Source organism: Mytilus edulis, chromosome 12 (genome assembly GCF_963676685.1).
Source record: "Mytilus edulis chromosome 12, xbMytEdul2.2, whole genome shotgun sequence".
Lineage (NCBI taxonomy): Eukaryota > Metazoa > Mollusca > Bivalvia > Mytilida > Mytilidae > Mytilus > Mytilus edulis.
This window is the reverse complement of record NC_092355.1, coordinates 64071299-64085220: the sequence shown is the minus strand read 5'-3', so window position 1 is coordinate 64085220 and position 13922 is coordinate 64071299. Positions and strand designations below refer to the sequence as shown.

Genomic DNA, 13922 nt, shown 5'->3' with positions numbered 1-13922 from the left:
TTTTGGGTAGATAAAACTAAATAGCTGAAATGATTCACATTAAAGTAAGCTAGGTATCCAATTTCCTGGTATCACGACGTGTTCAGACTCTTAAACAGAAAATAAAGGAATATGGAGTAAACGTGCACTGGACCTAATCGCACACAAAGCCAATACATAGAAAAAATACAAATGATCAATGGTCAAAGTATTTCTTCCTGTTCTTCATCTTGATAGTTGCTCGAGGGTCTTCAACAGAAAAAAAAATCATAAATACCGTAAAACAAGGTCAATATGGTCCCTAGTGTCGACTTAAACAGTACTAGTACTTAAAGTATAATACTGCACTGTCACTATATTTAAATCTAGTAAAAAAAAATCACCAAAAAAAGTCGAGGCACAATACAAGACAAGAACAGTCCGGTATTAATGATTATGAGTGAGAATTACGATTTTTGCCTTATCCTACATATCGGTCTTTTAATGTTTTCCCTAAAACCTAAAAGTCTAAAATTACAATGAATCTATGTGTTTGCTTATAGACAGAATATTGTCAAAAAAAAATTGCTAAAAATTAATTGCGTTTCAATGTAAATAAACTCATCATGCCATAGATACAAGGACTAAATTTTGTATAGACGCGCGTTTCGTCTACAAAAAGATTCATCAGTGAAGCTCGAATCCAAAAAAGTAAAAAAGGCCAAATAAAGTACAAAGTTGAAGAGAAAGTCCGGGAAACGTCCAGAATGAACGATTTTGTGTTATTTTTCTCAGAGCTTCTTGGGGCTTTGAGCGGCCCCAAGACCCCTCCCCAAAATTTTTTCGACTCGCTACGCTCGGCGAAAATAGATTTTGCCTCACTTTTAAAAGACGCTAGTTACGGCCCTGTAACTATGCGTGAAAATCTTTATGATATCTTATATGTTCCTTATATCGTAACTACAATCCCGTTCCGTTTTCACGAATATGAACTACCGAATTATACTATAGACCTTGTGTCTTATATAATGACGGGTTCCACATGTGGATCAGGATCTGTTTACCCTTACGGAGCACCTGGTATCACCCCAAGTTTGTTTATGGGGTTCGTGTCGCTTATTCCTATACCAAATCAATAGAATGGCAGTTGTTATTTTATAGTTCGTTTCTGTGTGTGTTGCTATTTTTTTTGTTGCACTTCAGTTTGTCTGTTGTTTAGTTAACTGCCCGGAGAAATTTGGAATCATCTCGCTCGGGAGCATTGTACGAAAAAAGGCTATTACGAGATATTCGAAGAAGCATACATAAAGAGATACAAATCATGGAAGCTGGACAAGTTACTCATATAGACAGTGTATAACGTATTCAACTTTTGTAGCCGTTGCTAAATCACAAAGAAAACACAATGCACGTACTAACAATGCAGGTCAGCATTTTTAAACAGCTAAGCCCTGCATTTTCTCTTAAGATAATCATTTACCTACTAATTGCCCGAAAATACGCGACTAAGATGAACATCTGGCTATTGTTAAACGTAACAATTTATTAGTTTCAACTGTCTCGGTACACATCAAATATAGGAATGCAAATCGAAAAGCTCATGTCGTAACTATAGTTAACGAAACCACACTTAGTGTATATGAAAACACCGCAAACCTTGATAAAAGATGTGAAACCGTTTCACTGACACAAGTGATTCTTTTCACAGTTGAATGAACAAAAGTACGACATATACATCAAGAGGGGTAAATCTTTTGAAGAATACAATACAAGAACACTCGACAATTTTACGCTCGTCAGCACAATTTCGCTCAAACATATTGTTCAAAACTGCCAAGGCCCCCGTTTGGTCTGATTGTCATTGTACAGATACGAATATTTTGTTTGATAAAGGCGCTTAAAAGTCTTTCGTAACGGAGAGTCTTGCGCATATATTTAAACTGCAGAGAGAAGGGGACGACAATCTTCATTTGGAGAAAGAAACACGAGTGCTAGTTTATATTGAAAATGAAACTGGACATTAAACTCCCAATACAGTTACTGTTGCTAATCGTCCATTTGATAGCTACGCCGTTACATAACCACAATCGTTACATTGACAAGATCAGTAACTATTTAAAAGGACTAAAACTGGCACTTCCATTAACGCAACAGGATACCTTTAAAAATTGCACTATTAATTGGGGCCGATTTTTATTGAGAAATAGTTGAAGATAAATGTGTTCGCGGAAACAAACCCATCGCAGTCAAGTCAAAACTAGGTTACTTACTTTATTGACCGTTACATTCAGAAAAATCACAGTACTCAACAACGTCTAGTATCAGCATCATGAGCATTGTACCTATTTCACGTTAATCCGAGGAACACGACTTAGAAGGCTTTTTGTAGCTCGAGACCATAGGTATTGAATCTCCTGAAGTGCACGAAAAAGAGAAAGATTATATACGAACTTACCAAGAATCTTCACACTATTATTGAAAAACTCCAATATAGGGAATCACTGAAGCATGACTTGAACGAGGCCCCCCCCCCTTAAGTCAGTCTGCGCCCCCTCCCCTTAAAATTGTCTTTTTTAAGAGGTATCGAAGAAATCATTAATTTTCCCGGAAACTGCTACATGACCAGCGAAATTTTACAGACATAATGCAGAATTATAGTAACAAGTTTGTGATGCAAAACATTGCTCTAGTTAAATAACAATTCAAGTTAATAGATTCATGTTTACCAAACTAATGATCGGTGTAAAACACGTCGTCTAAAATAAACAATGATGGATTTATCGACTTTTAGTGTTAATGGCACTTGCGTCAGTATTGACTATTGCATGCAAACAGTAATTTTTATTATCGGGAAATACCCCCAAAATCGAGAAAACAAAAGATATTTGGTAGCATGAGTCAAATGATTAGTTCATTTATACATATATTTTGTCGCTCGGATGGTGTCTCGTTGAGAAAAACTCACATTTCTTTGCAACGTCGAACTTGCACATGCCTTTGGTTTTTTGTGTCGCTAGGTTGCGGCTTATTGACGTTTACGCGACACTTGTTTTTGATGAAGCTTACAAATTATCAAACATGCAGTTAAAGTGTTATTTCATATATGATACAAGACAAGAGAAAATACAAGGACCTAAGAGAAAAAAAAAAGAAGAAACGATCTTATTAAAAAAAAATATCTATTCCGTCGCTCGTCATTCGATTGTCTATAAATATACTTTCTGTCATTTTGATGAATGTAAACTATAAGAACTGTGTCTTTTAGGGGGACATCAATGGCTTAACATGATTTGTTATGCTTTATCTTTTATAGGGAAGATTATCATAATTTTTTAAACATTATGTTTTTTTTTCAGATGCATTGTGGATTTCAGTGTCAGATTTGTATGGATGGCAAATCTGTCTATTTAACAAATGAAATAGAAAATCGTAGGATTACAAATGCGACATTTCCAATGTGTCTATTGACTCCATTTAAATATCTAAGCAGTTCAAATATGTTAACAGTTAAGTAAATGTCAAGACGCTCTAGATAATTTCAATCCTTTTTTACATTTAGTAACTTTAATGAGTGAAGAAAACAAAGAAATGTCTTCTCTAGGAACTCCAGAAAGGATAAGGACTTCAATTTAGCAGGGACTAAACTCTAAAGCTACTTTTTAGTCATTTTTGCACATAGGACTTTTACAGAAACAGTTAGTGTGAAACAGTTGTGCTTCACGAAGAATAACTACAGAATGATGCATTGAAATAGAGACTGCGCGATACATTTACAAAATTTTTGAAATTCTTCGACATATAAAACACCCTTCCATTTTGAAAATAAAAATTCTATATCTAATGGTGTTGATCAACAGTTGCAAGACGAGTTTACTTTAACTTTGAAAGTTAATTTTAGTATAGGCTAATAAAAAAAAAGCTCACCACACGTAATCTGTGATGGACATAAGGACCTTAAAAAGCAGGTGGGACCTTTATTGTTTTGTCCTTTAAACATTTTGCACCACTTTTGTATGTCCTTTGTTTGTCAACAAAGTTGATAGGCGTTTTCAACATACTCCGGGATTAAAAGTATCCTTATTTTCTAAGAGGTATCGAAGTAAACATTAATTTGCCTGAAACTGCATCAATAGCAGCGGCAACTATTAAAGTCATAATGTAAAAAGTATAGCAACAAGTTTGTGATGCAAAACATTGCAAAATAACGATTCAAGTTAATACATTCTGTGTCTACAAAACCAATGATCGGTGTAGAACACGTCTGAAATAAGCAATGATGGATTTATCGATTTTTAGTGTTTAATGCCACTTTCATCAGTATTAATTATTGCATGCGAACAGTCATTTTTATTATCGGAAAATACAAAAAAAAATCTAGAAAAACATAAATATTTGGTAGAATGAGTCAGGTAAATAGTTCATCCAAACATATCACTACAAACTGCTCAGAGTCTGAATTGACCAGTTTTTGTGCTCGACCAGTAAAATCGAGCACACATTTTACTCGACTAGTCTCGAAATTGTATCGACAGTACTTAACTGTACTTAAGTGTACTCGACTAGGTCTCGACTTTACTTAATTAGTCTGATTCAGTACTTGATGATCTTTGTGTAGTCTGAAATGTTCTTGACCAAGGCTCGGCCTGTCTCGACCTGTCTTGACTAGTCCCGACCTGTCTCAACCTGTCTCGACTAGTCTCGGCTCAGTCCCAACCAGTTTCGACCTGTCTCGACTAGTCCTGACCTTCAAATTTAGTGTTGACTGGTGTTAATCAGCCTATCTAACTAAACTAAATATTGATCTAACAAAATTCATGCTTATTAGGTAGTTTGATTTATTGCTGTGAAATAAAGAAATTTATAAAAATAAAAATTATTATATAAATTCAGATAGGCATCTTTAATTTTTTTTATAACCTTTTCAAATCAACTTGGATTTTCATCAAACTATGCAGCTCAGGGTTTTGTTTGTACACTGGTGTTTATAAAGGGGTACTTTGAAAGACTAAGAAAAGGCAGAGGTTTACTCAGAACACAGTGGTCAGAAGTCAAAAGGGCAGTGGTTAATTATTGAAATGACCTTTGAGCTTGAACAGATTTTGTTTTCAATTTATAGAAAACTTTTAAATAGATTTGAAATTCGAATAAATAAATGAATATTTTCGGACAGCCAGTATATAGACTTTGTTAAGGAGACTTCGTATTAGCTACCTGTGAACATAATTTGTTGTTGTTTTTTTTTTTATTTCTAATTCATTTAATGTGACATTTATCATTAAAATAGATAATGTAAAATAGTACCATTGGTTGAATAACTCATATGAAGTATTTGAAGTGAAACAAACTTTGGATTTTTAAAGTCTCAAAGAACTTACTGAAAATGTTAAAAAAGAAACTTTTTTGAAATGCATTATAAGATTAACACATAGCAATTTAACCACATAAATATCTTATAATTGTCCTTAGAGAAGTATGCTTTCTTGCATTAAAATCCTAAACATATTTGAATTGTATATTATCACATAAAATTGAGAATGGAAATGGAGAATGTGTAAAATAGATAAAAACACGACCAAACAGTGAAACTCAGTACTAGTTCAGTGATAATGAATGTCATACTAAACTACGAAATGTATAAAATAAACTAAAATAAAAATACTCATAAACTCATACAATGCTTACAAAGGCCAGAGGCTCCTAACTTGGAACAGGCGCAATTGATAATTTGACAAAGAGACAAAATTTCTCAAAAAGTTATATTTAACTGACAATTAAATATCGTATATTCACCCAATGGCGCTAGCTAAATTGAGATTTCTTTCTAATATGCATACACTACTGGACGAAAAAAACGTCTGTCCATACCAGTAACAGTCGTTCTAAGACTGATAATGTTTGTTAAAGTTGTAACAGTTGTTAAATTTCACTGCTGCAGTTTTTTTGTAACTGTCCCAACTTTAAAAGTGTTTGTCTACAACATAAATCGACTGTAAAAACGCAAGAAATAACTGTCACAGTTATTAAAGGACTGATACAACTATTTCAAATTTGTAACAGTTGATTTACAACTGTCCCAACTCGAAAAACGTTGCAACAGTCATAAATAAACTGATTAAACGCCTAAAGGGTTGTCACAGTCGTAATAAAACTGATGCAACCATTTGAAAGTTGAAACATTCATTTAATTACTGTACCAACACGGAAAACGTTGAAACAGTCATAAATAAACTGTTTAAACGCAGAAAAAGTTGTAACAGTTAAAATATGATAGCTACAACCATTGTATAGGCATAGCTAATTTATAAGCGTAGCAACTTCCAAACATTGATCTTCATGTACACTTAAAAGTCACGGATACAAAATGTCTAACAGTCAGGGATATAGGTTCAATTATTTGTAAAAAAAATTTACTGTGTGAAATATAAGGTTGTGACAAAGAGAAACAACTTTCACTCCAATGTAATACATTAATTTTAGATAGATATTGATTTAAAAAAAAAAGTATTTTGAAATATTTGCCGCTGAACACATTTTTGTATTCCTCGGTTATTTAGTGAATATGCTGAATTTATATATTTTTTTTAACACTTCCTCGCCCTTATCTCTTCGAACCAATAAAATCGAAACCAGCACTAGTTATACCTGCAATTTCACTAGATAAAAGATAACTACTAACAGAAAAATCGAAAAACGTTACCCAATATATTTGTTACCAAATGTATCTTTATTACTGAATTAAAAGTTGACAATTTTTATATCATCTAAATAACAACTTAATTATTTTTTTATTAAATTAGTTAGGTGTAAAATCATTCATGCATACACGGTTGTTTTCATGATCAATACCCGTAGTTTTACGAATCACATCACTTCATAATAACGCTGAATATACATGATATACTCTAAACCTAGCCGGAAACTCCTAATACACACACTTGTCAAACTTATCCCCATATAAAACTGCTTTATATTTTCTTGAGGGCTTATTTCACACACTAATTTTTGGGGGGCTACATTTTTTTCTTGTAAAATTATAAATATTGCCGTATAATCATTTTGATTTCTATACATGTAAAAAAAATCAGACATTTAACACATCTTTTGCAGCTATGGAAAACAAATCTTAAATCTATCTGAATTTAATTTATTTTATTTTACCGTATTTTATTTTTAAATAGTTCAATATTAACTCGACTTTGTATTGTACATTGTACGGAATGGTCTATTTGAAGTTCAATTGTAATTGATACACATGATACAGGTAAATAGCACGTCAGCATTCATGATTGAGGTAAAAAAATATTATCACTCGCGAGAAAAATTCATATTTTCACCGGATTTTTCGCAAAGAATTTACCATACATATGTAAATACTAGTAGATGGACGTACTGTGCAAGACCCGACAAAATAACTTGCGCCAGTATAAGTTCAAATGTTCAAAACATGAAAACTCGCATTGTTTCAGACAGGGAAATCTTTTTTTTTTTACATCACTTTTTAGAACTTGATGTATTCTTTAGACTCCGGTCTTATTAAATTCTATTTTAAAAGACTGACATCGGATTCTCTTATGTGGTTTCAGTTGATCAGATATACGTTTATCCAAAATATTTTCCCATTTCAATTGTTCAAATTCAAATTATTTAATCCCATAAATGCTTGTACAATAATGACATATTATTCAATCAGTAAAGAAAACTAACAATGTTACTAGATAGATAGATAGATAATTATGTACCGACAATATTTTGGGTCCCTTTATATTTTTTTGTTCGGTGTGAGCCGATGCTCCATGTTGAAGGCCAAGGAGCGGATCCAGCCATTTTAAAAAGGGGTTATTACTAACCCAGGACAAAGGGGGGTTCCAATTACATGTACCAATTCAAATGCCTTGATCGTCCAAAAAAGGGGGGTTCAAACCCCCCGAACCCCCCCCCCCCCCCCTTTGGATCCGCACCTGAGGCCATACATTGACCTATAATGGTTTAGTGCGTTATGCATGTATGACTTTGTAATGCTTATTGTGTTTATGGAAAACAATGGGAAAATGTTGCTTAACATCTTGGAATATATATTTAGAAGGCATTTATTCAAAAGCAGATAGAATTGATTTGTAGAAAAACATGAATAAGGGCAGAGGATCAACTATTATAGTACAAGTCTTTGATTAACCACAATATATTTGTCATCACTGACGTATCAATGTTGCTTTTGTATACATGGTATAAAAATCCAACTTGGGTTTCTCATCTGAACTTGTTTACATCGTGTTACATTATGCAATATAGCTAGGCATATTATAGGTTTTTCATTATCACACTTATTGGGAACTGATTTTGCTCATTGTTGAAGGATGTACAGTTACTAACAATTACATCACTTCACTTGAAGTTCCTCCATCGTTCAATTTTCATCCATGGAGATCCCTGTCTTGGTTTACGGTTGATGGTTGTCTTATTGAAATTCATACCACATCTCCTTATTCTGATTATCATACAGTATACATGTTATACCAATGTCCCAGGTTAGGGGGAGGGTCGGGAACTCGCTAACATGTTTAACCCCGCCACATTATTTATGTATGTGCCTGTCCCAAGTCAGGAGCCTGTAATTCAGTGGTTGTCGTTTGTTTATGTGTTACATATTTGTTTTTCGTTCATTTTTTTCAGAAATAAGGCCGTTAGTTTTCTCGTTTGAATTGTTTTACATTGTCTTATCAGGGCCTTTTATAGCTGACTATGTGGTATGGGCTTTGCTCATTGTTGAAGGCCGTACGGTTACCTATAATTGTTAATGTTTGTGTCATTTTGGTCTTTTGTGGATAGTTGTCTCATTGGCAATCATACCACATCTTCTTTTTTATATGTTATACAAGAATAAAATACCTAGTATTATCAAATGAATTATAACAATTGTTAATAGTTGTCAGACTTTTGTTATCAAAAAGCAGCTACATGTGTATACTCAAGATGTAGACATGATCACTGGTGTCAGATGTAAACAAATGGTAAACAAGAGTGACTGTGCAAATGCTGAAATGTCATCTCTGCTTTGACTACATGTATGAAGGTTTTACTACATGTACAATAGTTATCAAAATTACCAGGATTATAATTTTATACGCCAGACGCGCATTTCTTCTACATAAGACTCATCAGTGACACTCAGATCACAAGTATCACATAAACTTTCAATTTTCATTAACCTTTGAAAATGAAGTTGCAGTCAAATTAACCATGCCAGACAGATGATGTAAACCCTACAAACTGACATTCCATACCCATGATACCCAAAATAGTGATTTATACTGTCTGTGAAATAGACTTAACATTCTTAACATCCAAACCATGAAAACTAACTTATGAATATCCAATAATATGCCAAAAATAATGATCCTATACATGTCATGCATGTACATGTAGTTTATACTGTACATGTAGCATCTGAGAAATATTTGGAAATAGATCAAACCACAAAAACTAAGCATTGTTCAATGAACCATGACATTTTCATTGGGGTCAAAGTCTGATGTAAGTCTTGCAATTAGACATATTCACCTTACACTCATTTCATAAACCAAATATAGTTGACCTATTTTTCCTACTGCTTGTATTATTTTTAAACATGTGTGAGAAACAAACTTGACAAATTACATGTACAAAAAATGTAACTGCAGTAACCTTAATCACTGATCCATGAAATAAAGTCAGGATCAGGCCAACCCTGCCTGACAGACACTGAGACATGTACACCTTTCAAGATACCATAACAATTAATCCAGTAACTCAATTAATATACATATGTTATACATTTAAGACTTTGAGTGTATTTCACTGTGACTGTTCAAACAGTAATATTTTTTTGTAAACAGTTACATGTCCCCATGAAAACTAGGTAAAGTGCAATGGACAAATCAATAACAGAAACTTCATAACATAAGGAAGTATCCAGGCATTTCAGCTTCTAAAATGTATCTGGTGAAGCTTAAATACAAAACGGTACGCTGTAGCCACTGCCAGATTGTAATACATATTTCTTGGCTTGCATGCATGTACTTCAACTTTTGTTGCAGGAGGGATAATAAAATTATACTTTAATGTACATGCATGGTTTATTTGTTTCAAATACCATGAATATTTGGCCACTAACATGACTAATCATGCTAATTAAGATTTTTATTTAATTCTAATTCAGACTTTAATAATTTAAGTACAGCAAGCAATCATTTGACTCTAAAAAATTGACACGGACTGCACAAGACCCTCAAAGTTGGTTAAGATATTTTTACACACCCTGGACATGCTGGCGGTAGTTAACAATTCCAATGCCAACATAAACTTCAGATGTGATATACATGTACTGTTTTGTAAATTTTACTGAAACTAGAAATTCACATTATCCATAATTTGTTATTATATTAAAATGACTGATTATCCACTAATCAAAAGTATTCATGAATTCAGATATGATGCACTATTATTAGTAGTATTCACTGAAACTATGCATTTTCATTATTCCAAATTGCTATTTCAAATGAATAATTATCCTGGGTATTCATGGAATTCAGAAATAATGTACATGTAAATGATGTATGCATGATTGCACTATTAATATTCACTGCAACTACGAAATTTTGTTATTCCAAATTCACAATTGATCATGATAATCCAAGGTAATTAGTCCTCCAGGCATGTGGTCCTCCTTTTAATACAATTTGTAATTTTCCTATTTGTACAAGGCAAAATTTTCTTCTTGTCCAATTTAATCAGAATATCACATTATCATCATGGAATAATGCTGCACGCCATATTCATAATTTCCAAAAACAATAGATTATAACTAGCATTAAATAATGAATTAATCCATTGTTTCACAATTTGCAGCTATACGAGCGACTCAGTGACATCTATATTTTCTATGCATCAAAGTGCACATGTACTAGCAGGTGTCATATTCTAAGTGGGAATCATGGTCAAACCAATACATATTCAGTATGATTCTACAAAATAAAATAGACATTTAGATTCAAATACAGTAAATGTTTAACTAATAATAAATATATAATACTACATGTATATACATTGTGCAATAATAAGAAAGTTAATTATATATATATATATATAATTACAATATAAACTGTATTTACCTAGATAAAACTAGCACTTCTCATTTGATTGACCAAAAAAATTTAGCACTAATACAATTCTATTTTCAAGTCAATATTAACAAGAAAAATAAATCTTTTAAGGGGGTCTAAATTCTATATAGTGTTGTCTTTTTTCCTGCATTAATGATTTGTTAAGTGTGATTGTGTACTTTAATTGAAGGGTTACTATCTCATTGAGGCTCACACCATACTTTATTTCATCAATTCTTTAAAGTCAGACATCATGGACATAGTTATTCCTCTCTAAAACACAACAGGTTATTTCTTTTGTTCATTTTAATTATGTTTATCCTTTAATATGAAATATATTGATACTACAAACATGACAAAGAAAAGTTTAAGGAATGAAAAAATAAAATAAATAAATGCACTGTTACTATATAAATGTAGATGATATTGACTTTACCTTTGTCCAGTGCATATAATGAATAAACCTTTGTGATGTAAAAATATTGTTCCAAGACTTCACCATCCCAGTTATAGGTTAATGTTTTAAATCCTTGAGTTTAATAATTTTTACATCTTTTGTGTTACCCTGAATACTTTTTACTTATTCATTTGTTATAACAGCTGGCATTAAATAATGCTTTGCAGCTCACATTTTTTATTTAATTTAGTTATTTACCCAATTTCATTTTAATAAATCAATATTCAGATTACTTTTAAAATTTGCATTTTAATATCCAAAATAATAGTATATCCTGCTGTTTCATATTTTTTTTAAATTATAATTTGTTTTGAAAAAATTATCAAAATTTTGAAGAGGACAATTTTAATCATGATAATTTGTGAACATTATTATAAAATGGTATCATTATACCAATGACAGATTAAATATCATCCCCCATGGCAATAAACTATTGTGTCTTAATTTGTATATTAGCTACATCATGTATATAAGAATTTCTGATTATTACCTATTGCATATCCAGTGTTAACATCCTGATTATTACCTATTTTAATGTCACATTTGCATGGTCATATTCAGTAAATACAAATATTTTATTTTGAATTTGAATTAAAAAAAAATGTTTTAGACTAAATTAGTAGATACAAAACATACAATGCAGTTAACACAGTAAATTTTATGAGAACTTACTGAATAATACTATATCTATAAAAAAATATTTTGAGCTTCATAAAATACTTTAAAAAAGTTTATACCATGTTAACATAAAAAAATATGCATACAGATAGATTTTTTTGTTATGTTTTCCTGACATATTGAATGTTAACATAAAATAATTATCATGATTATGTAAAAAATGCAAAAAATCTGCAGTCGTATGTGAATGCACATGATCAAAGGAGATGTGGGATATATCAATGATGCATCATGTGCATCAACCCAACAGTTAGGCAACAATAAAGTAACCAAAACACAATTGAATGCGTGTCGAAAAATATATATGACTTATGATTAGAAGGTCCTTAATCATTGCGGAATAAATATAATGACCATTGAATGTTACTACTTGTAAGTTAGATAACATGTATGGCATAAATGAATTTTGAAAAACAATGCTAACAGGGCACATTTTATATAACAATTTCACATGAAAATATATAGTTTGGGTTCAAATTATAGTGATTTAATATAAATTATATGTTAAATCTAAAAAGAATAAAATTATGATGCTAGCTTTGCTCTTTTAATATGTGTTTTTTAAACAATGTAGTACATGATAAAACAATTACTTATTGAATTAGCACAATTTGTTTAATCAACTGTGTTTAAATGGCAACTGTTTATGACTCTGTGCCTTGTTTCAAGACATTAATTTAATAATATTGTTTTATTTTGATGATTAATGCTATTTTAAACCATTTTTAAAATATTTATTACCTTTCAATGCCTGCTATTAATTATCAAATATATTAATGTTTTGTTGTCCATGATTCATGTGATTTGAGAATTATCTAAAATCTAAATGAAAGTGGACACTTGCTAAATAAGTCACTATTTAATCTTAAAGTTGATAATTTTCTTAACATTTTATGATCAAATCATATGTGTTTGTACATAATGCATGTTTTTTTATGGAAATCGTGACGTCTCAATGCATTCTTAATAGAACAAAAACTATCAGCTGATAAAGCAAAACCAGGGAAATACTAGTAATCCAGCATAATCATGATAAGAAACACATTTATATGGATACGTACATGTAAAGATCGGTTGGTTGTTGGTTATAAAATGTCCAGTGACAAGTATTTCATGCAAATTTATGACCCGAATTAGCAATACATTAACATATAATATGTACACTACATGATGTATAGGTCAGTGGCAGATCCAGAACTTTTCATAAGGGACAGGGCCCCTGACTGCCCTTAGGGGCACATATCCAGTCATGCTTGAGTGATTCCCTATATAATCAACCAAAATTATTCCCACAAAAAAGGGGAAGATATAGAGTAACCTTTTATGTATTCCTTTGAGGGTGATGAATGCAAAATAATTAAGGGAATAAATGACATACACATGATAAAAGGGGGAGGGGAACGGTGTCCTTTATGACTTTCAATGATTTATTATGATGCATAACTAAAACAGTGAAGCTCAAAGGTGGCTCAAAGCTTATATTTTCCTTGAAACATGCAACTATGCACGAGTGTGGTAATATAGAACGTTGATTCATAGCTATATATAGCCTATCGGAGTATCTCAATATAGATTCCGTAGGATCAGTGGCGGATCCAGCCATTCTAAAAAAGGGGGGGTCCAACCCAGAACGAAACAGGGGGGGGGGTCCAACTACATGTCCCCATTTAAATTCATTGAGCGGCCAAAAC

The 13922-nt window shown here is 32.0% G+C and overlaps 1 pseudogene; it reads left to right on the top strand.

Moving 5' to 3' along the window:
* Positions 1 to 986: 986 nt before the first annotated feature.
* LOC139497763 (toll-like receptor 13) overlaps positions 987 to 13922 on the top strand; it is a 32485-nt pseudogene continuing 19549 nt past the window's right edge.